At 36.3% G+C, this 14,967-nt stretch overlaps 1 pseudogene; it reads right to left on the reverse strand.

Moving 5' to 3' along the window:
• Nucleotides 1–12,978: 12,978 nt before the first annotated feature.
• LOC141419501 (alpha-protein kinase 3-like) lies at nt 12,979–14,703 on the reverse strand (annotated as a pseudogene).
• Nucleotides 14,704–14,967: the final 264 nt, after the last annotated feature.

The following is a 14,967-nucleotide window of genomic DNA, read 5'->3' on the forward strand; positions in this document are numbered from 1 at the left end:
AGAAGACAACAAAAGGAGGAAGTTTCTAGTAAACTTAACTTTGCATATTCAAGGTCAACTGAGACTAACTTGCAGTTTTAAAGAGTAACCACTGAGCCAGGCATTGGTGGTTATACAAATAATGATAGGTGAATTAGATACACCCATACTGATGAGAGAGACAAAGAGAGAGAAAAAAACACTGAACAAGTAGATAGATTTGTATCATCTGAGTATAGATAACTACACTATTTAAAATTCATGTAATTTCAAAGAATGCAAAGAAATAAAGATTAGTGTAATACACTAACCAGAGCCAGATCTTGCCAACACATATTAAAATCTCTACTACATAAATTAAGATTTACAATGCCCATATTATTTCAAGTTTCCTATGGGAGCTGTGGTGGGTGTATTTTTGTACGTGTTTGTAGAATATAAAGATTTTGGGGTACATTTCAAATAGAATAATTAAATTAAATTTAAGCAGAAATTGGGATCACAACTAATGAAATTTAACTCAATAATATTTTTTGTTGCTGATTTTGGAGAGAGAGTCTTACTATGTAACCCAAACTGGCCATGAATTTGCAATCCTCCCTGCCAAACAATGATTTTTAATATGTGAAATTGACTAGTCAGAGATATCATTTTGTTGTGGCAATATAGTCAGAGGAGAAACCAAGCGACACTCGGAAGAGTGGGGAACTCAGATTTTAATTTTACGCTAGTGGGCCCAGATGTGTACCTGTGTCTGAGCCCTGAACAAAGGATTCACAGGATATTTAAAAGGCAGTGCAAGGCATCAGGTTACAAGGAATGTGCTCTCCCATAAAGTAGGGCTAGTAGTGGGTTAGAGACCTAAGGTTTAGATAAGAACAGCAGGGGAGTCCTGCTTTGGAAAGTTTATTTACAAGTGGAGACAAAGAAAGGCAGGAGTGGGTGCTTATCTCTGCATGGTGCCTTTCATATGGGTCCTGAACTTTTGCGTGGCTCTAATGGGCAATTCCTTACAGCTCTGTCCGAGGTTACAGCTTTTAATTGATAGCTTATCATGTTTTACAACCCTGTTTCAAAGCTATCTTCTTCTTCAATTTCAGCTAATTTAGTAATTTGTTGCTGTTATATTGACAAAGAGCATGTTAAAAGATATATTCTCCAAAATATGATTGGATTTAAACAATTGATACACAGGAATTTTTGGGTGTTGATGGTTCTTGGTCTGTTCTGAGATAGAAAGCAAAGGCGGACTTGAGCAGCAGAGGTCAAAATGATTTTATTTGTAGAGAACAGAGGGAAAAGGCTACATGGGTGATGCAGCAGGACCCAGAAACTGATGGTCCTGTGGGTCAGGTTGGAAATTGGGTTTTATAGCCTTTTTTTTTTAAATTGCCTGAGGGTTGAGGAGTCTCTCTGGTACAAACAGATGTTTCCTGGGAAGGAGAAATGTCTCCCTGGCTAATTATCACTTTTTGGGACCTCTTGCAGTCCACCCTTTATAATGACTAATGTTGCAGTAGTTGTATAACAACAAACATAACTAAAGTAGAACACATACCATTTGCTTTAATTGCATCTTCCAAAGAAATAACAATAGTCAATCTCACTGAGATTCACATTGACCCAAGATTGAAATGTCAAACACATCATACAGTAGCCCTTTTCTTACTCATGGATTTGCTTTCATGCAGTCTTAATTATCCCAGGTCAACTGTGGTTCAAAAATATTAAATGGCAAATTTCAGAATTAAATAATTCTTAAGTTTTAAATTGCATGCTTTTCTGAGCAGCATGATGAAATCTTGTTCTCTCCTGCTAAAAATGAAGCAGATGATTCTGTTTTTGACATATCATCAGAAGGTCAGTAGTAGCCTAATGATATGTCGCAATGCTTCTATAATTCAGCTCAGTTCATCTCATCACATAGGCATTGTATCATCTTGCGTCATCCTAAGAAAGATTAGTACAGAACAATAACTTATTCTGACAGAGAAAGAACATTTGCATATCTTTTATTACAGCATATTGTTATAAATTACTATTATATTAGTTATTGTTGTTTTTCTCTTACTGTGCCTTATTAACAAATTAAACTTTATCATAGTATATATAGGAAAAATAGAAGCTGGAGGTATAACTCAGTGCATGCATGCTAGGTTCAATCCCTAGCACCAAAACCCAAACAAACAAATAAATGAAAACCCCAAAACAACAACAAAAAATCTCCAGGTATCTTTAATATTACACACCTACTGTATTCTGTGGTCTTCAATCATATCCCCCACAGGTAAAGGGGGACTACCATACTGGACAGTTTATCAGTTCTTTTTCAGATTCTCCAAACAAATGTTTAGAGAGGAAAATAACAATAATTGACAGAGAAATAAAGGACCAGTATTATGGTCTGTAAATAACTTTAGGAAAGCAAGAACCTCATTAAATCTCATTCTTGATTTCTTATTGCTTTGGCACCTCCTTCATTGGCTTATTTCTATAGATGTAGCCATAGTAAATCCATTAAAAATAACCAAAGGGTAAAATTTAGCCATTTTGTTGTTATTAAAAGAAGAATTAATATTAAGTAAATTAAATATTTGGAAACAAATTAGTTTATAATATCATCTGACTTAGTCTCTGTGTTTCTACAATAATGCACAATTGAATTTGACTTATTTTTTAAAAATTCATCGTTAAATTGTTGCAGTCCTTAGGCTAAATATTTGGGATATGCTACCTAATTTGATGTCTTTTTTCCCAATTTCATACCAAAAATGTGCTGACTAATAGAGGCAGGACTATTCAAACTTAGGTTATTTCCTATAAAATCACATTCTATTGCCACAGGCTCTCTTTCTCAATGTCTACTCTGGGGACAAAGACGGTGGTAAGGATATATTATTATAACTAGCCAAATGGATATAGAAATATAGATCAATTATTAGATAAATTGATGATAGTGAAATTTGTTGTATATTGTCTGTGGGTAATGATATGTTATTGACATTCTATATATTTTTAAATGTACCATTTGTCAGAGCAAAATTAACTGCCAAGGAGGTTTCACTATGTTTTTAAAATCACAAACATAATATATTCACCACATAGCATATTTACCACAGCTAGAGGAGTAAGCAATAGTCAAGCAGATCTGAATTCAAATCCATGCTCAGCTACTTATTGATTATGTGACCTTGGCAAGTAGCTTATCTCATATTTGTTTCAGTTTCCTCATCTATAAAATGGAGATTGCAAATATATTTTTTAAATATTCTTTTCAATATTAAATATAACACATATGCACAATGTGTATGATACAAGGTAGGTTTTCCATAAATTTTCATTAAAGGTAAACTGTGAATTAAAGTGATTCAATCATGTAGAATGTCAGCCTGAATGAATGCTCCCTTAATTCTTAGATAGTCCTTGGATCATCTTTTGAAGTTTTATTCATCCCGTGAAGACATTATAGTTTAATGTGTGAAATATTTAATATAACTAAAGAAAAGGAGCTGATACCAACTGGATAACTGTACCAACTACATGATTATATCAGTAGCCTCATGACTGCATTATTTCAGGTTTTTATGGGTTGAATATGGCCTGTCCCCTCCAAAAGCTCTTGGAGAAATTTAATCCCCATTATGAGGTATTAAGAAATTGGAAACTTAATCCAACCATGGTGTTGCCCAAACTGGCCTCAAACCTTGATCCTCCTGATCTCAGTCTCCCAAATACTTAGGATTATATGCATGAGCCACCAGCGCCCAATTTCTAAATTCATTCATCATGTTACAATGTGAATTATTATTTATTGGAAATTATAAATTACATTTGAAATTGAATTTTATATTGATTCAAAAACTAAGAATTTAGTTGATAGATAACTAAGTTAATAGAACAAATTTTAAAAAATAATACCAAATATAAGAGCCATATAATGTTATACATGACCACAAAATTATTTTTATTCTTTTAAAGCAGAAAATCTCTTAGATATTAGGCTCCAAAAAATGTGAGATAAAAATAGTAAAAGGAATTCTACCTAATCACAGAGAGAAAACAGGGTATAATGACATAAAGATAATATAATAAATATTTACAGTAGTTACCTGATTATGTGTTATGTAAAAGCTAATGTCACTGAAATTGTACATCAAATCTATTATTTGAAAGAACTATCATGGTTTTCATAATTGCAAAAAGAAGAATGGTTGAAGGAATTATAGTTTGTTACATACTAAAACAAAGGTTAACTATTTCTCAGAAGCAAGGCATAAGTCAAAATAGCTTTGCAAATAACACAATAATTACTTCATTGTCCCATTTGTCATAAAGGGAATAATTGTTTTTGTATATGAAAAAATTTATTGTACAAAATGAAGTGTTATTGATAGAAAAATAAAAGAACATTTAAAATTTGGATTGTATAGGATTTGCCCCTCCAACATAACTAAAATCCAATGGAGACATTGCAATATAGTCCATCTTGTTATTTGTAGAGGGTAGTATTTGCTAGCATTGCATAACACACTCCACCAAGGACTTTGTACCTTGAGATTGGTAAACAAGGCACATCATAAATTAGAGATTATGTGTAGATGTTGAAGTGAGTTTGAGAGTGCAATGGAGCAGGGAGGCATGAGATTTTGGAGGTAGATAAAGAGACTTCATATCATAGTGGAAGTGTGCACAAGGGACAGCAACAGCAGTCTGGATAATAGTGAGCAATAGAAGTATCTTCAGTGAACTAATTCTGGGACATGATGCTAACTTTTATCTTGTGTTCCTCAATTCATGTTCTCAGCTGCTCCTGTAGTTTTCCAAGGAGGGTCTGGGAACTTTTAGTTTCTCTTTGAATAAATTATTTTTCTGCTTAAGAGAGGCAGGGTAGGTTTCTGTTGTTTGTAAACAAGAATCCTGGCTAGTATTGCTTCTTTCTTTCTAAGTTTCCATTTCTTTCATTCTTATTGGTCATGAATATTTTATACTACTCTGATAAACTTGAGCAAATTTTTGGCATGTAGTAGCTAATCAGTGAATTTTGACCCTATCAAAACATTACTGAAGAAACAAAATAAATTATTTATGGATCTTGGGAAATAAAATTCAGTGACCAAAAGGCATATATTTTTCATTCTTAAATAAAAGAGTAACAAGTGATTTTAGGGAAAAAAGTGGGGGGGGGAACACTCAAGTGTTCTTTTGTTGTGCAGAAGCTTTTTATAGGTATCATCGAGAACAGCACCACCAACTGCTGGTGGGAATGCAAGCTAGTACAACCACTCCACCCCCTCCCTCTCGCTCCCACCCCCTCAATACCCAGCAGAAACTATTTTGCCCTTATCTCTAATTTTGTTGAAGAGAGAGTATAAGCAATAATAGGAAGGAACAAGGGTTTGGAGAACATCATCTTAAGTGAAGTTAGTCAGGCTCATAAGGCCAAAAATCACATGTTCTCCCTTATATGTGGCTTATAGACCTAAAACAAATGCAGTAATATTATTGGACATGGGTCACACACTAAGGGCAGAATGCGCATGGGAAGAATAGGAAAGGGAAGGAAACTTAAAACTTGAATGTGATTGATGTGCTCACTGTATAGGAATGAATACAGTAATCTTAAACTGCCAGAGGCCACTATGGGAAGGGGACTAGGAAGTAGTGAACAGGTCTAGTAGAGATCAACCAATGCGGGTTATAATACACATGTGCATGGAAGCAATGCTAGGAATCTCTCTGTATACCCATCTTCATCTCAAACTAGCAAAAACACTATGTCTTTTTTATTATCTCATGTCTTCCCTTCAACAAAATTGGAAAACAAGGGTGAGGAACAGGTTCTCCCTGGAAGCGGGCTGGGAGTGGGAGGGTGGTGAGAGAGGTGGACTAAACAATGTCTACACATGTGAGTAAATGTAAAAATGATAACATTTATTAAAAAAAAACACAATGTGAGGTGAAAAAGAAAATGAGAAACTACTTTCTGAGTCATTTGAGAAATCAACTTATTTTAAAGCTTTAAGTTATCTAAAATGGCCCAATGATCTTTCTCACCTATGCTTTCCTGTAGTTATACTCAATTGCCACTAACAATAGCCAAATATTTTGGGTCAAGACAATAAATGAATGAATAAATGCATAAATAAATGCATACTCAATCAGTACTTATGCCACAATATAAAAAATAACTTGTAAAAATGATCAATCTAAATAGTTATTAGTATTTTTTGTATTTTTAGAAACTCATCTCATGATAAATACACTGCATGTTCCAAAGAGTCATTAATGAAGTTTTATGGAAGTTTTGCTTTATCCATAGCTGATTACAGGCCTTGTTGCTCAGCAACTACTTGCCAGATCTCATTTCCAAGCAGTAATATAACTGACTCCCTGGAGAGCACTTCAAACAAATGGGAGCTTTCAGGCACTTAATTCAATGCCTTTTGCACAAGGATTGCTTTAGGAACATCAGACTTGGGGTTTAAAGTGCCCCAGGACCCTTGTTAAGTCTAGATTTTCCAAAGATGCCAGTTGCAAGTAAATCCCTAGTAGTTGAGAAGAAATACACACAAACACAACTGAAAGATACCCTGGCGGAGACTTAGTTTCTAGACAGGCTGGAAGTAAATGCGATATCTCATGTCCAGAATACTGAGAATGAAAAATAGGAGTCTGAGAACAGTCTTATAGTATCATTTTCTTGAATATGAAGATAAATACATAATAAAAATATAGAATGGATAAGTAGTTAGAAATTCAGGAAAATATATTGGGTCTAGATGAAAACGAATGACATAAACCACAGAATTGGAGGGTAAAGGTATGGATGAGACCGTAAAAACTGCTGTATCAATTGATTGTTTCCTATTAAACACTTTATCAACTCACTTTCAGATTGTCTGATGTATTTTTCCTTTATAAAACTTATGTTAATTTCTCACCTTCTCTGAGTATCTAAGACCACAATAAAACCACTAATAGGCTAGTTCACCTGTAAAAGAAAGTATTTCTAAGGAAAAGTGAAGGATGGTCAAACACAGAATCATTCTGCATCATTTGCATCAGGTCAGAATGAAAGAAATAAATCAGGAAGTCTATAATATAGTCAACAATAGAAGCTATAAAAGTAGCCACTGTCAAGTTAAGAGTAAAGAATGAGGATAGGAAAGGGCATGGGAAAAGTAGACATCCAAAAAATGAAAAAATTGTAGAGAATTCCAGGAGTTCTGTGATCTGTGCAGATTTCTTTGTATGCACAAACATGTCCAATTGATCACAGCTTGAAACCTGTGATAAAGGATGCAAGCTTGGCCCGAAAGTAAGTGGGAAAATACCAGCTTATTCTATGATATCTAAGACCCCAATTACCATTGAATTCTTTCTGTCTTTCTGTATCTTTCATGTGTGTGTGTGTGTGTGTGTGTGTGTGTGTATTAGGCATACATGTGGTTATAGAAGTGCACTAGATTTTATATGATATTAAATCATTGTAAATTGCCATCTGTAGTACTGGAACTTAAGTTTCTTCATGAAAAAAGAGGTCTCATGCAGTTTCTAGTACCAAGTTAGAGTGAATTACAAGTTGCATGGCTTATTATCGAGATGAAAAATTAACTTTAAATTAATAACATTTAAAATTGCTTCCAAACTGAAATGTATTCAGTCAAGATTATATTTCAAGAGAAACCTAGAGATATCCATAGATATCTATGAGTTCCCTACCTACCTTGCAGTCCTTTCAAATTGTTTATCCAATATTCATTCTCCTGTTTTGATAACTATCTTTCTCTTTGGAGTAGACACATGTCTAGATAAAAATACTCCCCTCCCTACAGGTCCTTTGTAGCTGGGGTGGCCATGTGAACCAAATAGCTGCTGATGAGATAAAAACAGAAATCAAGTGTGTTAGTCTTTCAACCAGTCTCCAATTTTTCTCATAAAAGAGGGGAGGATATTCAGCATTCCTTAAATTTGCTTTTCCTATTCACTCTTTAAACTTTTTTCATTATATATATTTACGGTGTACAACATGATTATATGTATATATGTGATCATATATATAAATATCAAATATATTCAAGTCAATTAACAAACCTATCTTTTTATAGCTCTCTCTCTCCTCTTTTTCTCTCTCTGTATGTGTGTATGTGTATTATGGTAGGAACATTTAAAATCTATTCTTGATGCAAATTTCAGGTGCACAAAACAACACCATTCATACTGTATCTTAGGTTTCTAGACTTATTCTTCCTACATAAATGCAGTTTTGTATCTGTATCCCTCCTTCTTTCCTCCAGCACCTCCACATGTAGTAACTGCTATTCAACACTGTTTCTATGTATTTCACTTTTTTAAAAATCTACAAATAAGAGTGATTTGTAGTATTTGTCTTTCTGTATCTGGTTTATTTCACTTAATGTCCTTGACTTTCATGAATGCTGTTGCAAATGGAAAGATTTCATTCTAGTTATGGCTAAATATTATTTCATTGCATATATATATATATATATATATATATACACACACACACCACATTTTCTTTTTTCATTCATCTGTCTATGGAGACTTAGGTTAGTTCTACATCTGGTCTATTGTGAATAGTTCTGCAGTGAACATGAGAGTGCAAATATTTCTATGAGGTGCTAATTTATTCCTTTGGGCATATACCCATAAGAGAGATTGGTAGATCATATGGTAGTTATATTTTTAATTTTTTGAGGAATTTTCATGTTGTTTTCCATAGCAGTTGCACAAATTGCATTTTCACTGTATGCAAGGGTTCCCTTTTCTCTGCTTCCTTGCTATTCTGATCCTTTGCCATCTTTCTGCCTTGAGCAAGGACTTAATGCCTGGTAGTGGAGTGGTCATTTTGCAATCATGTCTTAAAAAGTCATAATAGAAGGATAAAGGGGAAGGAAGAGAAAAATTTTGCAGATTTGATATCTTTCTCAAACACCTACATCATTCTTGAATTCCATTTTTTCAGTCTTCTTGTTATCTGAGAAAATAAAACCTCTATATTTATGAGATGTAGATAATTCTCAGACAGGTGATTTTTATCAACATTTTGTTTATACATTTGATCTTTTAAAAATTATGTGCAATCTATATTACACATGGATAATTTGTATCTATGTCAATATGTTTATATTTTTTATGAGCAAAGATCACTCACTATATGGCAGCTAAATTGTTTAGGTGGGAGGTTTTGTGTGTGTGTGTGTGGTACTGGGGATGGAGCCCAGGGCCTGGTGCTTGCTAGCTAGGCAAGTTCTGTACCAGTGAGCTACATTCCCAGCTCAATGTCTGTATATAGAGACAAGACACAATTAGGTTGGTTTTCCAAGTAATGTTATACATTATAACAGCACAAGATATCATCATGACTAATATTTCATATATAGTTAGGTGACAATATACTTTGAGAAAACATTAAATGTTAAAGTTGAGAATTTTTTTAAATGATTATAGACATAACAGAAATAAGAGAAAATTTACTATAGGAAACAAAACAACAGAACACTATATTTGATCTAATTAAAACTCAATATTAGGGAACCAGACAGATTTTATCAAATGTTTTCATGTAATCCACATGAAAAAGAAACTTGTGATTAAAGGCATGTTGAAATCTTGAATATTAAACCTATGATTTATGAACATCCTCAAACCAAAGAGTAAATAATTGTATTCAGACTAGTGCCCATCATTTCAAGACAGTTTTGTAAAATGCAATTCCTTCAAGGATTTGTTAAACATCATCTAACATAGCAAAAATATTGATTCCTGAGTTTAATAAATAGTAGAGGTGGGTGAAATGTCAAATGTCTAATGTGGGTACATCTCATAAAAGCACTGGCAACATACAACCATTTATCATTTTGTATTTTGTTTTGTGTGCATGTTTGCTTTTCATGATATATTTCATTTTTGTTTGGAGAGATTATGTGTTTGATCCCATCCTTTCGTGTAAAGTGCACACTGCATGAATACATTTGAAAACCAGAAATATCATACATTTGGGACCAAATAAGAAAGGCAAGATTTAAGTTAGTGAGGGATAAACAAATGTATGACTCTTTCTACATCAGATTACGAGAATGTAGGCTTGCTGAATAGCAAGCCTGATATACTTTCTCATTTATAAGTAGTAATGTTGTGTGAAATTATGAGCTGAGAGAGGAGTACCTGAGGCAGATTAGCAGAAAACAACATTTATTGTACTGGCACAGATCCAGCAGAATTGTGTTCAAAGGCTGATCCCCTAGAACAAAGGGGTTTCACCTCATATACCCTTGCAAGCAGGTTACAGAAGCAAAAAGCAAAGCTCAATCCACATATGGCTGCATGTGACTCCACTGGCTATTTCATTTTCCCAATGCTACGTGACCTTCATGTTTCAATTCTTTAAGTTTTATCTCTCTGCTTTGCCATCCTCTCCCCGTGTCTTGTGTCAGAACACCAGCATATCTGTTTCTTTCCTGGCCTCCCCTTTCTTGCTACAGTAAGAAATAACAAAGCAGTCAGGATATGAAGTAGAGATTATCTTTCTTCTATCAGTCTTCCTTTGTTCCCACTTTATCCCCTGTATCTCCCTTGAGGATTAGTGGATTGATATAGTATCATGCATAACAGTTTATTTTGAATGTAGATTTATAAACTAACTATACTAAGATGCTGTTTCAGATTATAATGTGTTGTTTCTTCCATTCTTCAATTTTGTCTAATAATGATTTTTGGATTTTGTAAATAACAGTATCTACCCACCAATTGCCATTTCCTTATACCTATGCACTGCTTTCTAACACAGGTCCATGGCTTACTTAGTTTAAGGCTTACCAATTGCACCACACACCCATAAAAGGAAAACTTTAAGACAGTCTTGAATCCTTTAAAGAAACCTCATTATTTCTGCCAAAACATTTCCTCACCTCGTCTCTGATAACTCCCCTCTGAGAAAGATTTTTGCTGACAAGGTTGTGCTACAACAACTTTTGTGGGCTATGAGGACTCACATTGACTTGAGTTTCGTGGGCAGAAACAAACGGTCTATGGATTTTTGGAGTGATTTTCCTCCTGCAGTAAATAAAGGAAGCCAGAAAGTCTTTACATTTCCATTGTGCTTGATGAATGGTTAACTTCAAACTTAGGTTAAATGATCTCAGACTTTAGCGAGTTCCTCAGCCCTCTTTGGAAAGTTTTTTTTGTTTGTTTTGAGTTACATTGTGTTCATTCATTCTGAAGGTACACCCATGTGAGGCTTTCTTGAAATTAGAGGAAATAATGAGACACCTAGAATAGCTGTGACTCCTAGAATTATGTCAAAATAATTTAAAAGCTGTGTGAGAGCATGTCTGTAATCCTAGCACTTAAGAGGTTTGCAAGTTTGAAGCTAGCTTAGGTTATATACCAGACCCTGTTCAAGAAACAAAATAAAACAAAAGTGTAGTTGTTGCCTCATTTTTCGATGTTACTCAGTTTTTACTTAACAGTTTTGGATCCAACTTTTTCTGTGGTCTGGGGTTTGAACTCAGGGCCTTGTGTTTGCCAGGCAGGTGCTCTACCACCTGAGCCTTTTATGTTTTATTTTTCTAATAGTATCTCACATTTCTGCTTTGGTCAGTCTGGGACACATGAGCTGGATCCAACTTTTAAGGATATGGATACAGGTAAGAATGTGGAAGAAACAAACTTTGTAAGGTGTAGCCAAGAACAAATTGAAATGATGTAAGAAGCCATGAGGTCACCCTTGAAAAATACTCTAATAATAGTACCAAGTTTTAGGTTTCAGAGGGAGTCACAAACTTCAGAGTTATAAAAAAAGATAAAACTGCACTTGGAATGAATTTAACTCTCTTATATTCTTTAATGACTCTATGAAGTACATAACAACTCTGTTGAATTTTCCATATGTCTATAATAAAGTGGCAACAAGACATGCTACTTAATACAAAACAAGTTTGGTGGTGACAACCTCCTAGTTTATGGAGCAGAATATTTACCATATATTTTCTAGGTAATGACAAACTTTTTTATTGTACTATGTCACTTCTCCCTTTTAAAAATATTTTGGCTTGGGCTGTTGACGTGGCTCACATGGTACAGCACCTGCCTAGCAAGCATAAGGCCCTGTCAAACTCAAGTATCACCAAAAAATAAAAAATATATATTTTGGCTTATGAGAGAATTATGCAACAAAAGATGTAGGAAACAGTTACAAAGTTGAATTTCCAAATGCCTACATTCTAGGGGAAGGTGTTTGAAAACACCAAGGTAAAACATTGAGACTAGATTTCCACATTATGGCAATGATGATTTCAAATGGCTGTTAATCTGAAAGGTATGTTCTTTCTAGGAAGATCAGGTATATAGGACCCTTTCTATTAGACTGAAACAAAAATACAATTGTCTCTATGCCTCTGTTATATAAACATATGAGAACTTAAACATTCAAAGTTCTATCATTTTGAGAAAGGAAGAATATTTTTGAGCATGTCTACTTGTATTTGATTCAAATGGTCCAACAGAATAGATATGATAAGACTCTGGCTCCAGAGGTTCATGAATTGAACTGAAAAGCATCTCTGACAAAGAAGAGAGTCAGGCTGACACAAATTTGAATCCTGACTTAGTCAAATAATAACAATGTGATCTTGGAAAAACATGTTTAATGTTCAACAATAGTTTACCACTGAGACAAACAGAATCATGTCATCAACCTTTTGGATAATCAAAAGTGTTGCCAGGAGCTGGTGGCTCACATCTGTAATCCTAGCTACTCAGGAGACAGAGATCAGGAAGATTGAAGTTCAAGCCAATCCCAGGCAAATAGTTCGTGAGACTCTATCTCACGGACAGGGAGAGATCAAACAAGTAGAGGTGAAAGGATAAATGCAATTCCTCAGAGTTCAATATCAGCTACAATATTGAGGCAAGAAGTCAGGGTGCAGAACTCATGCAGAAGACTCAGGGGGTCTCCAGCAGTGATAAGTGTCAATTTCAGCGAGGGCCTAGGTCACCAGGCACTTGGAGGTGATGTCTGTTGAGGTCTAAGAGCCCTGGGGGATGACACCAGAAGCTCCAAGATTCCTCTGGAGGCAGTTGTGCCAGGCGCATGAGGTTTCCTGAGAGAGGACATAGTACAGGGTCCTCATCGTTTCTGAGGTCTGTTGATGCTGACTCCTTAGATCTGAGCATGAAAACAGGTTTTTTTCTCTGGGACGTCTGATCATTTTGCACAAAACATTTAATAATTTTAGACCTAGAACACTCTGAAGGATGGGTTCCAGTTTTCTGGATGGTGGGGTAAAGCTGGTCACAGGCTTCTGCCCTGACTGGTCTTTTGTAACTGTAGGAATACTGTTCTCTCTTACTGTGTCTCCTTTTCTTTCTGCATTCTTCTCTCTCTTGTATTCCTGTATTTTCTCATCTTCTGTGTCCTTCCTACCTGTGTCTCCACCCTTCTCAGTGTCACCACATCTTTCTGTGAACTCCTGTCTGGCTGTGGTTCTCGCTTTCTGTGTCATAATATCCACCTGTGTCTTCCTGTCTGTGTCCTCTGTGCTACTTGTATTCTGTTTCCCTGGGTCCTCCTATTCACCTGCATCTTTTCAACTCCCTGTATTCTTCTTGCCTCTAGTTTTACTATACTCCTGGGTTTCTGTATCCATGGGCTTAATGATATCTTGACTTCTGGAGGTGCTGCAGTAAATGGAGGTTATATCACAGCTGCTAGTGGCAGATATAGTGGGAGCCATGGCTGCCTGGGACTGGAGTCCTGTAGCTTACTAACTCCTGCAAGGAGTCGTCCCAGGTACTGTGTCTCTAGCAAGCAGGGGGTGTTGTCACCTGAACAGAGGTCTGAGATGCATCTTTCTCAAAACTCTGGGCCCCACATTCCGGAGTTTGACTCAAGAAAGGAAGTGGTGCGCTCCCCTTTGGTTTTTGGTGAACCAAATCTCTTCCTGTTGAAAAGCCTAGTCAGCGGGGGGACCAAAGAGGGTGTGGGTTGACAAAGGGCAGTAAGTACTCCCTCACTTCTACCATTAATGGGTATCTTCTCTGAGGGACTCTTTCCAGGGTTTCTGACACGTGGGGACAGGGGCTGCTCCTCCATGAGTGGCCTGACTGCTAGAGTGTTCTCCATATACATTTCTTTCAGGAAAAATATACTTCTTGGTCTGAGTCTGGGCCTGAGCCTGAGACCAGGGTTTAGGCAGGGAATGGGGTGGAACAGGGGTTTCCTGATTCTTGTTTTGAGTGACCATAGCAGAGGTTTACTTCCTGGTACTTGCTATTCCAGAAAACCCAGGTCCCTGTGCTGCCCTACCTCTGGGCTGTGTCTGAACTTGTACATCCATTGGCCCTTGTATCTCACAGGAATTGGGCTTGTCTGAATTGGGGACACTGTTTTCTGAAGAGGACTGGATTTGGGTTGCCTTCTCTAACTTTGGTGTCCACAGATCTGGCTTCGATTCTTGATCTTTCTTTTTCTTCTTGAGCACCAGACTCCTTTTGGAGGGCTTTCAAAGGCCTATGCTCCATAGCCTCACAGATGTATGTCTACAAGCCATACACCTCATCCTTCTTATTCTCCCGTATAAACTCCCTGCTGGCGAGTGCCTCTCCAGGAGCTAAACTGTTCTTTAGGCCCAAACCTGGGTGCTGCCAATCTGCCAAAGTCACATGCTTAGTTTCCTTAGCCATAGCTGAGGGAACTGGCATATTGGTCTTGCTCAGTCGTTGGTTTTCCTTGAAAAGGAAAAGGTTGCTGGCTGAGCTTGTGCAGTTTTTCTGCTTTCCATGCAGCCTCCTAGCCTCATTTCCTGCTCTGCTCAATCTTCTGAATCTTGGCTGCAGCCCTGTGCTTCAGCTTGGTGAACCAGCACTGGTAGATATTCTATTGAGTTGTGGTACCCACCTATAGGACCCTTGAGTGGGATGCAATGTCCTTGGTGTTCTGGGCTGAGTCCTGGTAGATGGCAGCAT

This window comes from Castor canadensis, chromosome X (genome assembly GCF_047511655.1).
Source record: "Castor canadensis chromosome X, mCasCan1.hap1v2, whole genome shotgun sequence".
Lineage (NCBI taxonomy): Eukaryota > Metazoa > Chordata > Mammalia > Rodentia > Castoridae > Castor > Castor canadensis.